This window comes from Pinus tabuliformis, chromosome 9 (genome assembly GCF_031772625.1).
Source record: "Pinus tabuliformis cultivar Carrire ecotype Pingquan chromosome 9, CPIR1, whole genome shotgun sequence".
NCBI classification, from domain to species: Eukaryota; Viridiplantae; Streptophyta; class Pinopsida; order Pinales; family Pinaceae; genus Pinus; species Pinus tabuliformis.
The window spans coordinates 1,760,817,243-1,760,830,464 of NC_142307.1; positions in this window are offsets into that span (position 1 = coordinate 1,760,817,243).

A 13,222-nucleotide genomic window follows, 5' to 3' on the forward strand; every position below is an offset into this window, starting at 1 on the left:
ACGAGCCGACACCATAGAAACACAAAACCGTCGGCTAGATACCACACAAGAAACCCCCACGTGCTTTTCTCTGCCTTGAAATGTGTGCACTGGGCGGACGCACCTCCTGAACGGCTGGCCTGCGTCCCTGGACGCGGGTTCTGTATGGTATACCTGCGGGGACGCACTTGCTGAACATATTTCCTGCGTCCTTCTTGATTTATCCCCTGAATGGTTTGCCATCAAGGACAACACCTGAATCATAATGCCAACAATCTCCCCTTTGGACTTGATGGCAACCACATAATCTTCAGCTTCATTCTCCCCCTTTGACATCAAGGGCAAAGGGTATGCTCCCCCTATGCTCATGCTCTCCAGATTTGTAACCAGAAATCCATCATGAAGGAGATAGAGACATATTGCAGCTATTTCCAAGATCTCCTTCTCCATAATGCCAACAATGCATTATGTGCTCCCCCTGAGCCTATACCACCAATAGGAAGATGATCAACAGTAAGATGATGCATCAACAACCCCCAGCTTTTGCCTGAGGTATTCAAAAGTGTCCCTGGGCAACGGTTTGGTGAAAATATCAGCAACTTGTTCCTTAGAAGGAACATACTCCAACTTGACCTTCTGTTCAAGTACTTGTTCCCGGAGAAAATGGTACTTGATTGGTATGTGCTTGGTTTTTGAATGCATAACCGGATTCTTTGAGATGCTGATTGCACTTGTGTTGTCACATAAGATAGGAATAGGAGGTGTACAAGTGATTTGATAATCCTGCAAAGTCTGCATCATCCAAAGAAGTTGGGTGCAACAAGATGCAGCCGCAACATATTCCGCTTCAGCTGTAGACAAGGCAATTGAACTCTGTTTCTTGCTGAACCAAGATACCAGTCTAGAACCCATAAAGAATGCACCACCACTTGTGCTTTTCCTGTCATCCACGCTTCCGGCCCAATCTGCATCTGTATAAGCATGAAGAGTGAGATCTGTATCTCTAGGATACCATAGGCCATAATTTTGAGTCCCTTGAAGATATTTGAAGATTCTCTTTACTGCTTGAAGATGAGTCTCCTTTGGATTTGCCTGAAACCTTCCAACTATTCCAACTGCATGCATGATGTCTGGTCGGGTACCTGTCAAATATAGTAAACTTCCAATCATAGATCTGTAGGTTGGTTGATGAACTGCTGCAGATTCGTCATTTGCACTGAGACTACATCCTGTAACCATGGGTGTACATACTGGTTTTGCATCTTCCATGCCATATTTCTTCAAAATCTGCTTGAGATACTTGGTTTGAGATAAAAGGATTCCTCCTTTCTTTTGTTGGATTTGCAAACCAAGAAAGTATGTCAGTTCTCCTAGCAAGGACATCTCAAATTCTTTCTGCATGACTGAGGCAAAGCTTTGACTCATAGCTTCTTCATTACTGCCAAAAATAATGTCATCTACATACACAACAAGTATTAGTAATTTGTCATTTTCAACTTTTATATAAAGATTGCTATCTGCTGAACCTTTTGAAAAACCTTGTTGATGAAGATATTTGTCCAACCGGTAGTACCAAGCCCTTGGAGCTTGTTTGAGACCATAGAGAGCCTTTTTTAATCGGCATACAAGATTTGGATCGTTTCCAAGAATGAAACCATCTGGCTGTTCAATGTACACTTCTTCATCCAAGTCTCCATTCAGAAAAGCTGATTTCACATCCATTTGAAATACTTTGAAGTTTTGACAACTTGAGAGAGCAAGAAACATTCGGATGGCCTCAAGTCTTGCAACAGGAGCAAAAGTTTCTTCAAAGTCTATTCCTTCTTGCTGTGCATACCCTTTACAAACAAGTCTGGCTTTGTTTCTAATTACTTCTCCATTTTCATTCAATTTATTTTTGAAAACCCATTTTGTTCCGATAACATTCTTATCCTTTGGTCTAGGAACCAGCTCCCAAGTATTGTTCTTTTCGATTTGCTCAAGTTCTTCATCCATTGCTTTCACCCAACATTCATCTTTGCATGCTTCTTTCACATTTTGTGGTTCAGTAGAGGAGAGTAATGCCAAATAACTTGAAGCTTCTGCAACTGTTCTTCTAGTTTGTATACCTGCTTCCTTTTGTCCCATGATCTGAGATTCTGGATGGTTCTTTTGAACATATCTGGATGGAGTCTTTTCTTCTATTCTTGTTCTTTCTTCTGCTTCTTCGTGAGGTCCGTCTTGAAATTGTTCTTGCGGTTCTTCTTCTTCATCATTCTGTCTTTGAGGGTAGCTTTCATCTTCTTCAATGTCTTCACGATGTATTTGCCTAGGAATGTATCCTTTCTCATCAACCACTACATCAATGCTTTCAACAATTCTGCCAAGTCTTTTATTGTAGCATTTGTATGCTTTGCTATGTGGAGAGTAGCCAAGAAGAATTCCTTCATCTGCTCTAGGATCAAGTTTGCCAAGCTGCTCCTCAGTATTTTTGATATAGCATTTGCTCCCAAAGATTTTGAAGTGCTTTACTGAAGGAGTTTTACCACTCCAGAGCTCATGAGGAGTTTGAGTGCTGTTCACTCGGACATTTGTCTTGTTGAGAATAATAACTGCCGCATGTGCAGCTTCACCCCAGAAGGTTGCAGGAGTTCCTGATTCATCAAGCATAGCACGAGCCATTTGCTGGACTGTTCTGTTCATTCTTTCCACTACTCCATTTTGCTGAGGAGTTCTAGCTGTAGAAATTCTCTCCTTATTCCATGTTCATCACAGAAATCGAAAAATTCATTTGAAGTAAATTCTCCACCTCTGTCGGATCTGAGGCACTTAATCTTGTGACCTGATTCATTTTCAGCCAAGGCTTTGAAGGATTTGAATTTTTCGAAAGCTTCATCTTTGTGCTTCATAAGTCCTAACAAACAAACCTGGAGAAATCGTCAATAAATAATATCAAGTATTCCTCTCCTCTAGGTGTTCTTTTTCTGAATGGTCCACATACATCTGTATGTACTAGCTCAAGAGGCATACTGGCTGATCCTTCTTTCTCTGGAAAGTTAGTTCTAGTCTGTTTTCCAAACTGACATGATCTGCACATGGTGTTGTCAGGAATTTTGATATCTGGAAGATCGCGAACTGCCTGATATTTGCAAGCTTTCCTTATTTGTGAGAAGCTTAGATGTCCCAATCTTCGATGCCATAACCAGTGCTCTTCATCCTTGCTTAAATAGCATTGTTGTTGTTCTTCATCAAAAATGTATAGATTATTTGAAGTTCTTTTTCCTTTGAGAACTGTTTTACCTGTATCAAGATCACGAACAAGACATCCATTTGATCTGAATATAACCTCGGTTCTTTGATCACACATCTGGCTTACACTTAGAAGATTATGCTTTAGTCCATCAACAAACAAAACATTTCCAGCCTTAACATCTTCTTTTAAAGGAGCAATACCTTTTCCTTTTATAGTTGCAGGAGTATCATTTCCAAAAGAGACTTTCTTTCCCTTTTCTAAATTAGAATAAGATTCAAGTTTTTCTTTATCACCTGTCATGTGCTTTGAACATCCACTGTCAATGTACCATAGATTTTCTTGTCCTTCTGCATAGAATGCTATCCCACATCTTTCTGTTTGAGGTTCCTTTATTTTCCATGTTTTGGTGCCTGAGGTTTGTTCCCTTTTTGTTCTTGTACCTTTCTTTCCGAAACCTGCTTCTGCATTCAACATCTTCATGTCCAAAATTATTGCAAATAGAGCATTCAACTTCATTTTCAAGAGCTGAAAAATTGTTATAGGTCCTTTTTGTATTCCCTGTCATGCTTCTTTGTTTTTGAGCTTCCCTAGTCATGATTGTTTTATACGCAACACATTGGGCTGCTTTGTGACCAAAGTTATGGCAAGAAAAGCATTGTCCATTGAAGAAGTTTCTGCGATTATTGAATCTACCAGCCGACTGATTGTAATTTCTATTTTCATCTATTCTTGAACCAAATTGAGAAGGTTTTACCTGTGGCTGGTTGTGGCTTTTGTTCACCCTTAAGCTGGATTGCCCCTGATAGTTTGAAGTTTGTCCCTGCTTTACCTGATGATCTTCCTTGTGTTCTTGCTCATTTCTTCTTGCTGCATCAAGATAACTTTTTGAAGTGGAAGCTTGAGAAGTTTCTCCATTGTAGCCCAGACCTGTCTTATTTAGAGGAGATCGCTGCACACTGATAATCTCATTCAACGTTTCAGATCCTTTGACAAACTTGAGATTAATAGTTTTTGTTCTCAATTTCTTTTCTAAGACCAACAATTTCACCTTCTAATTTTTCAAGATGTTTTTCCTTTCATCAATCTGAAATTGTAGAGTATCAATAATCATGTTCTTTTCTTCTATACATCTCTTGAGTCTAGTAATTTCATCATAAAGGTTATCCACATCTATAGCATCCTCATAATTATCATCTTCAAATGCCATTAACAATCTATATTTGTTACCTTGTTCATCTTCATCACTGTTTGATAAGCCATCGCTATCTTCATGGGTGTAGTAGCTTTTCTTATTTGTACCCTGTTTCTTGTTCCATCTAACTGGTTCCTTTCCTTTATCCTTATAAGAGCATTTTGCAGCATAATGACCTACTCTTCCACAAGCAAAACATTTGAAAGGTAGCTTACCTCTGAACCTTCCAGAACCCCTTTGAAGATTTCTGACAAAAGTTTGATTCTTCTTCCTCTTCTTCTGGAACATGACATGCTTCATAGTGATCTTCTTTGCCTGATGCTTTAAAAGCAGCTTCCCTTCTGTCTGATGGACCTCCCTTTCTCATTTCATAAGCAGTTAGAATTCCATGCAGCTGAGACATAGTGAGAACACGGAGATTTTCCTTTTCTTCTACTGCAGATACTTTAGATTCAAACTTGGGAGATAAAGATCTTAGAATCTTTTGAACTACTATAGTCTCTTTTATTTCTTCACCCAAATTTTTCATACAATTAACAATCTCATCTACTCGAAGAAAATAATTAGCCACACTTTCATCATTATACATCTTGAGAGTCTCATATTGAATCCTGAGAGTTTGAAGTTTAGCTTCTTTTACCTGTTCATCTCCTTCATAGCTAGTGATCATTTTGTCCCATATCTCTTTTGCTGATTTGAAGTGCATGACCTTCATGAACTCTGTTTGAGATATACTTCCTAATAGAGTACTGACTGCTTTTGCATTTGTTTCATACTGCTTTTTCTCAGCTGGATCTGTAGGAGTAACTGAAGGAAAGGCATAGCCTGATTCTACAATGTTCCAAACTTCTGTACCAAGAGATTGAAGATATGCAGTAACTCTTACCTTCCAATAATTGAAGTTTGTCCATCGAAGACGGGTGGCCTGATTGATGCTTCTCTCTCGTAGTTGCTCATGATGAACGATCTACCTTCAAGCGATCAAGCTGTTTTGAAGGACCTGCTCTGATACCAATTGTTGGAAATAATACTGAGGGGGGGGGGGAATCAGTATTATCTAGCAATTTACCAAATCTTCCTTATTTGATCTTTTGAAATATTCTTGCATATCAGTACCATAAAACAATGAGCATGAATAAAGAAAATAGACAGTCACACCAAAGAACACAAGATGTAAGGTGGAAACCCAATGCGGGAGAAAAACCACCTGCTGCAATAATGTCTCTATCTTCTTTCAAGAAATTCTTTTTACAATGATTTTGTACTGGTGCAGTCCTTTACCAGCACGCAGGCTGCAACCTGCAAAGAGCTACAACTCTTTCTCGTTTTCCAGACTTCTCCTGGAAGGGAGCTACAACCCCCTACTTCTTTTTCAAAATGATCAACAAGTATACAACAGATACAGTCTACTACAGATATCAGATCAGTAATTACAGAAACAACCCAGAACACCTTATGAACAGAAATATACAGTTAACAGATCATCTTGAGACAGGGACGCATATTTTCTTTCTGTGGCCTGCGACTGGACGCAGTATACCTTATGCTGTTCTGCGTGCAGACGCACTGTTACTTTTGCTTGTCTGCGACCGACGCACACATCAACACTATCGCGCCGCGTCTTTTGCTTCAGGGACGCACCCAATACCACAGTCGTGCGCGTCCTTCGCTTCAGAGACGCACCCAATACCACAGTCGCGCCGCGTCCTTCTTCAGACGCACCTGATCCTTTACTGTACTGCGTCCCGGCGCACTTTCCCTTCACTGAATCTGCGTCCCTTTAGATATAGAAGATAAGAGGACTTCAGAACCAACCCAAACACTCAGATCCACAGATCTGATCATGCGCCATATAGATCGTAGTCCATTAGAAGATTTACCCTTAAAGATATGGACTAGATCACACCAAGAGATGATCAACCAAGATGATGCTTAATCCAAATGAACTCCTTTGCTTTATATAGGCAAGCTTCTCCCCAAAACATGGAACAAAACCACGAGCCGACACCATAGAAACACAAAACCGTCGGCTAGATACCACACAAGAAACCCCCACGTGCTTTTCTCTGCCTTGAAATGTGTGCACTGGGCGGACGCACCTCCTGAACGGCTGGCCTGCGTCCCTGGACGCGGGTTCTGTATGGTATACCTGCGGGGACGCACGTGCTGAACATATTTCCTGCGTCCTTCTTGATTTATCCCCTGAATGGGTTTGCCATCAAGGACAACACCTGAATCATAATGCCAACAATCTCCCCCTTTGGACTTGATGGCAACCACATAATCTTCAGCTTCATTTCCCCTTTGACATCAAGGGCAAAGGGTATGCTCCCCCTATGCTCATGCATCTCCAGATTTGTAACCAGAAATCCATCATGAAGGAGATAGAGACATATTGCAGCTATTTCCAAGATCTCCTTCTCCATAATGCCAACAATGCATTATGTGCTCCCCCTGAGCCTATACCCAATAGGAAGATGATCAACAGTAAGATGATGCATCAACAACCCCCAGCTTTTGCCTGAGGTATTCAAAAGTGTCCCTGGGCAACGGTTTGGTGAAAATATCAGCAACTTGTTCCTTAGAAGGAACATACTCCAACTTGACCTTCTGTTCAAGTACTTGTTCCGGAGAAAATGGTACTTGATTGGTATGTGCTTGGTTTTTGAATGCATAACCGGATTCTTTGAGATGCTGATTGCACTTGTGTTGTCACATAAGATAGGAATAGGAGGTGTACAAGTGATTTGATAATCCTGCAAAGTCTGCATCATCCAAAGAAGTTGGGTGCAACAAGATGCAGCCGCAACATATTCCGCTTCAGCTGTAGACAAGGCAATTGAACTCTGTTTCTTGCTGAACCAAGATACCAGTCTAGAACCCATAAAGAATGCACCACCACTTGTGCTTTTCCTGTCATCCACGCTTCCGGCCCAATCTGCATCTGTATAAGCATGAAGAGTGAGATCTGTATCTCTAGGATACCATAGGCCATAATTTTGAGTCCCTTGAAGATATTTGAAGATTCTCTTTACTGCTTGAAGATGAGTCTCCTTTGGATTTGCCTGAAACCTTCCAACTATTCCAACTGCATGCATGATGTCTGGTCGGGTACCTGTCAAATATAGTAAACTTCCAATCATAGATCTGTAGGTTGGTTGATGAACTGCTGCAGATTCGTCATTTGCACTGAGACTACATCCTGTAACCATGGGTGTACATACTGGTTTTGCATCTTCCATGCCATATTTCTTCAAAATCTGCTTGAGATACTTGGTTTGAGATAAAAGGATTCCTCCTTTCTTTTGTTGGATTTGCAAACCAAGAAAGTATGTCAGTTCTCCTAGCAAGGACATCTCAAATTCTTTCTGCATGACTGAGGCAAAGCTTTGACTCATAGCTTCTTCATTACTGCCAAAAATAATGTCATCTACATACACAACAAGTATTAGTAATTTGTCATTTTCAACTTTTATATAAAGATTGCTATCTGCTGAACCTTTTGAAAAACCTTGTTGATGAAGATATTTGTCCAACCGGTAGTACCAAGCCCTTGGAGCTTGTTTGAGACCATAGAGAGCCTTTTTTAATCGGCATACAAGATTTGGATCGTTTCCAAGAATGAAACCATCTGGCTGTTCAATGTACACTTCTTCATCCAAGTCTCCATTCAGAAAAGCTGATTTCACATCCATTTGAAATACTTTGAAGTTTTGACAACTTGAGAGAGCAAGAAACATTCGGATGGCCTCAAGTCTTGCAACAGGAGCAAAAGTTTCTTCAAAGTCTATCCTTCTTGCTGTGCATACCCTTTACAAACAAGTCTGGCTTTGTTTCTAATTACTTCTCCATTTTCATTCAATTTATTTTTGAAAACCATTTTGTTCCGATAACATTCTTATCCTTTGGTCTAGGAACCAGCTCCCAAGTATTGTTCTTTTCGATTTGCTCAAGTTCTTCATCCATTGCTTTCACCCAACATTCATCTTTGCATGCTTCTTTCACATTTTGTGGTTCAGTAGAGGAGAGTAATGCCAAATAACTTGAAGCTTCTGCAACTGTTCTTCTAGTTTGTATACCTGCTTCCTTTTGTCCCATGATCTGAGATTCTGGATGGTTCTTTTGAACATATCTGGATGGAGTCTTTTCTTCTATTCTTGTTCTTTCTACTGCTTCTTCGTGAGGTCCGTCTTGAAATTGTTCTTGCGGTTCTTCTTCTTCATCATTCTGTCTTTGAGGGTAGCTTTCATCTTCTTCAATGTCTTCACGATGTATTTGCCTAGGAATGTATCCTTTCTCATCAACCACTACATCAATGCTTTCAACAATTCTGCCAAGTCTTTTATTGTAGCATTTGTATGCTTTGCTATGTGGAGAGTAGCCAAGAAGAATTCCTTCATCTGCTCTAGGATCAAGTTTGCCAAGCTGCTCCTCAGTATTTTTGATATAGCATTTGCTCCCAAAGATTTTGAAGTGCTTTACTGAAGGAGTTTTACCACTCCAGAGCTCATGAGGAGTTTGAGTGCTGTTCACTCGGACATTTGTCTTGTTGAGAATAATAACTGCCGCATGTGCAGCTTCACCCCAGAAGGTTGCAGGAGTTCCTGATTCATCAAGCATAGCACGAGCCATTTGCTGGACTGTTCTGTTCATTCTTTCCACTACTCCATTTTGCTGAGGAGTTCTAGCTGTAGAAAATTCTCTCCTTATTCCATGTTCATCACAGAAATCGAAAAATTCATTTGAAGTAAATTCTCCACCTCTGTCGGATCTGAGGCACTTAATCTTGTGACCTGATTCATTTTCAGCCAAGGCTTTGAAGGATTTGAATTTTTCGAAAGCTTCATCTTTGTGCTTCATAAGTCCTAACCAAACAAACCTGGAGAAATCGTCAATAAATAATATCAAGTATTCCTCTCCTCTAGGTGTTCTTTTTCTGAATGGTCCACATACATCTGTATGTACTAGCTCAAGAGGCATACTGGCTGATCCTTCTTTCTCTGGAAAGTTAGTTCTAGTCTGTTTTCCAAACTGACATGATCTGCACATGGTGTTGTCAGGAATTTTGATATCTGGAAGATCGCGAACTGCCTGATATTTGCAAGCTTTCCTTATTTGTGAGAAGCTTAGATGTCCCAATCTTCGATGCCATAACCAGTGCTCTTCATCCTTGCTTAAATAGCATTGTTGTTGTTCTTCATCAAAAATGTATAGATTATTTGAAGTTCTTTTTCCTTTGAGAACTGTTTTACCTGTATCAAGATCACGAACAAGACATCCATTTGATCTGAATATAACCTCGGTTCTTTGATCACACATCTGGCTTACACTTAGAAGATTATGCTTTAGTCCATCAACAAACAAAACATTTCCAGCCTTAACATCTTCTTTTAAAGGAGCAATACCTTTTCCTTTTATAGTTGCAGGAGTATCATTTCCAAAAGAGACTTTCTTTCCCTTTTCTAAATTAGAATAAGATTCAAGTTTTTCTTTATCACCTGTCATGTGCTTTGAACATCCACTGTCAATGTACCATAGATTTTCTTGTCCTTCTGCATAGAATGCTATCCCACATCTTTCTGTTTGAGGTTCCTTTATTTTCCATGTTTTGGTGCCTGAGGTTTGTTCCCTTTTTTGTTCTTGTACCTTTCTTTCCGGAAACCTGTTTCTACATTCAACATCTTCATGTCCAAAATTATTGCAAATAGAGCATTCAACTTCATTTTCAAGAGCTGAAAAATTGTTATAGGTCCTTTTTGTATTCCCTGTCATGCTTCTTTGTTTTTGAGCTTCCCTAGTCATGATTGTTTTATACGCAACACATTGGGCTGCTTTGTGACCAAAGTTATGGCAAGAAAAACATTGTCCATTGAAGAAGTTTATGCGATTATTGAATCTACCAGCCGACTGATTGTAATTTCTATTTTCATCTATTCTTGAACCAAATTGAGAAGGTTTTACCTGTGGCTGGTTGTGGCTTTTGTTCACCCTTAAGCTGGATTGCCCCTGATAGTTTGAAGTTTGTCCCTGCTTTACCTGATGATCTTCCTTGTGTTCTTGCTCATTTCTTCTAGCTGCATCAAGATAACTTTTTGAAGTGGAAGCTTGAGAAGTTTCTCCATTGTAGCCCAGACCTGTCTTATTTAGAGGAGATCGCTGCACACTGATAATCTCATTCAACGTTTCAGATCCTTTAATAAACTTGAGATTAATAGTTTTTGTTTTCTCAATTTCTTTTCTAAGACCAACAATTTCACCTTCTAATTTTTCAAGATGTTTTTCCTTTTCATCAATCTGAAATTGTAGAGTATCAATAATCATGTTCTTTTCTTCTATACATCTCTTGAGTCTAGTAATTTCATCATAAAGGTTATCCACATCTATAGCATCCTCATAATTATCATCTTCAAATGCCATTAACAATCTATATTTGTTACCTTGTTCATCTTCATCACTGTTTGATAAGCCATCGCTATCTTCATGGGTGTAGTAGCTTTTCTTATTTGTACCCTGTTTCTTGTTCCATCTAACTGGTTCCTTTCCTTTATCCTTATAAGAGCATTTTGCAGCATAATGACCTACTCTTCCACAAGCAAAACATTTGAAAGGTAGCTTACCTCTGAACCTTCCAGAACCCCTTTGAAGATTTCTGACAAAGTTTGATTCTTCTTCCTCTTCTTCTGGAACATGACATGCTTCATAGTGATCTTCTTTGCCTGATGCTTTAAAAGCAGCTTCCCTTCTGTCTGATGGACCTCCCTTTCTCATTTCATAAGCAGTTAGAATTCCATGCAGCTGAGACATAGTGAGAACACGGAGATTTTCCTTTTCTTCTACTGCAGATACTTTAGATTCAAATTTGGGAGATAAAGATCTTAGAATCTTTTGAACTACTATAGTCTCTTTTATTTCTTCACCCAAATTTTTCATACAATTAACAATCTCATCTACTCGAAGAAAATAATTAGCCACACTTTCATCATTATACATCTTGAGAGTCTCATATTGAGTCCTGAGAGTTTGAAGTTTAGCTTCTTTTACCTGTTCATCTCCTTCATAGCTAGTGATCATTTTGTCCCATATCTCTTTTGCTGATTTGAAGTGCATGACCTTCATGAACTCTGTTTGAGATATACTTCCTAATAGAGTACTGACTGCTTTTGCATTTGTTTCATACTGCTTTTTCTCAGCTGGATCTGTAGGAGTAACTGAAGGAAAGGCATAGCCTGATTCTACAATGTTCCAAACTTCTGTACCAAGAGATTGAAGATATGCAGTAACTCTTACCTTCCAATAATTGAAGTTTGTCCCATCGAAGACGGGTGGCCTGATTGATGCTTCTCTCTCGTAGTTGCTCATGATGAACGATCTACCTTCAAGCGATCAAGCTGTTTTGAAGGACCTGCTCTGATACCAATTGTTGGAAATAATACTGAGGGGGGGGGGGAATCAGTATTATCTAGCAATTTACCAAATCTTCCTTATTTGATCTTTTGAAATATTCTTGCATATCAGTACCATAAAACAATGAGCATGAATAAGAAAATAGACAGTCACACCAAAGAACACAAGATGTAAGGTGGAAACCCAATGCGGGAGAAAAACCACCTGCTGCAATAATGTCTCTATCTTCTTTCAAGAAATTCTTTTTACAATGATTTTGTACTGGTGCAGTCCTTTACCAGCACGCAGGCTGCAACCTGCAAAGAGCTACAACTTTTTCTCGTTTTCCAGACTTCTCCTGGAAGGGAGCTACAACCCCCTACTTCTTTTTCAAAATGATCAACAAGTATACAACAGATACAGTCTACTACAGATATCAGATCAGTAATTACTGAAACAACCCAGAACACCTTATGAACAGAAATATACAGTTAACAGATCATCTTGAGACAGGGACGCATATTTTCTTTCTGTAGCCTGCGACTGGACGCAGTATACCTTATGCTGTTCTGCGTGCAGACGCACTGTTACTTTTGCTTGTCTGCGACCGACGCACACATCAATACTATCGCGCCGCGTCTTTTGCTTCAGGGACGCACCCAATACCACAGTCGTGCCGCGTCCTTCGCTTCAGAGACGCACCCAATACCACAGTCGCGCCGCGTCCTTCGCTTCAGAGACGCACCTGATCCTTTACTGTACTGCGTCCCGGCGCACTTTCCCTTCACTGAATCTGCGTCCCTTTAGATATAGAAGATAAGAGGACTTCAGAACCAACCCAAACACTCAGATCCACAGATCTGATCATGCGCCATATAGATCGTAGTCCTTTAGAAGATTTACCCTTAAAGATATGGACTAGATCACACCAAGAGATGATCAACCAAGATGATACCTAATCCAAATGAATTCCTCTGCTTTATATAGGCAAGCTTCTCCCCAAAACATGGAACAATACCACGAGCCGACATCATAGAAACACAAAAGCGTCGGCTAGATACCACACAAGAAACCCCCACGTGAATTTCTCTGCCTTGAAATGTGTGCACTGGGTGGACGCACCTCCTGAACGGCTGGCCTGCGTCCCTGGATGCGGGTTCTGTATGGTATACCTGCGGGGACGCACGTGCTGAACATATTTCCTGCGTCCTTCTTGATTTATCCCCTGAATGGGTTTGCCATCAAGGACAACACCTGAATCATAATGCCAACAGAGGAGCCATCTTTGAAATCAATAGTGAGCTTTGGGTTAGATTGTGGCTTCCCCAGCGGTGCGGAGGTATTCTGCCCCGGGGGCTTTGGAACAGCCTTTCCCTTTTTAATTTCTTTCCATCCTTCCTCTTCAACCGTGATCCCTGCTGGAGCTTTTGGGCAGT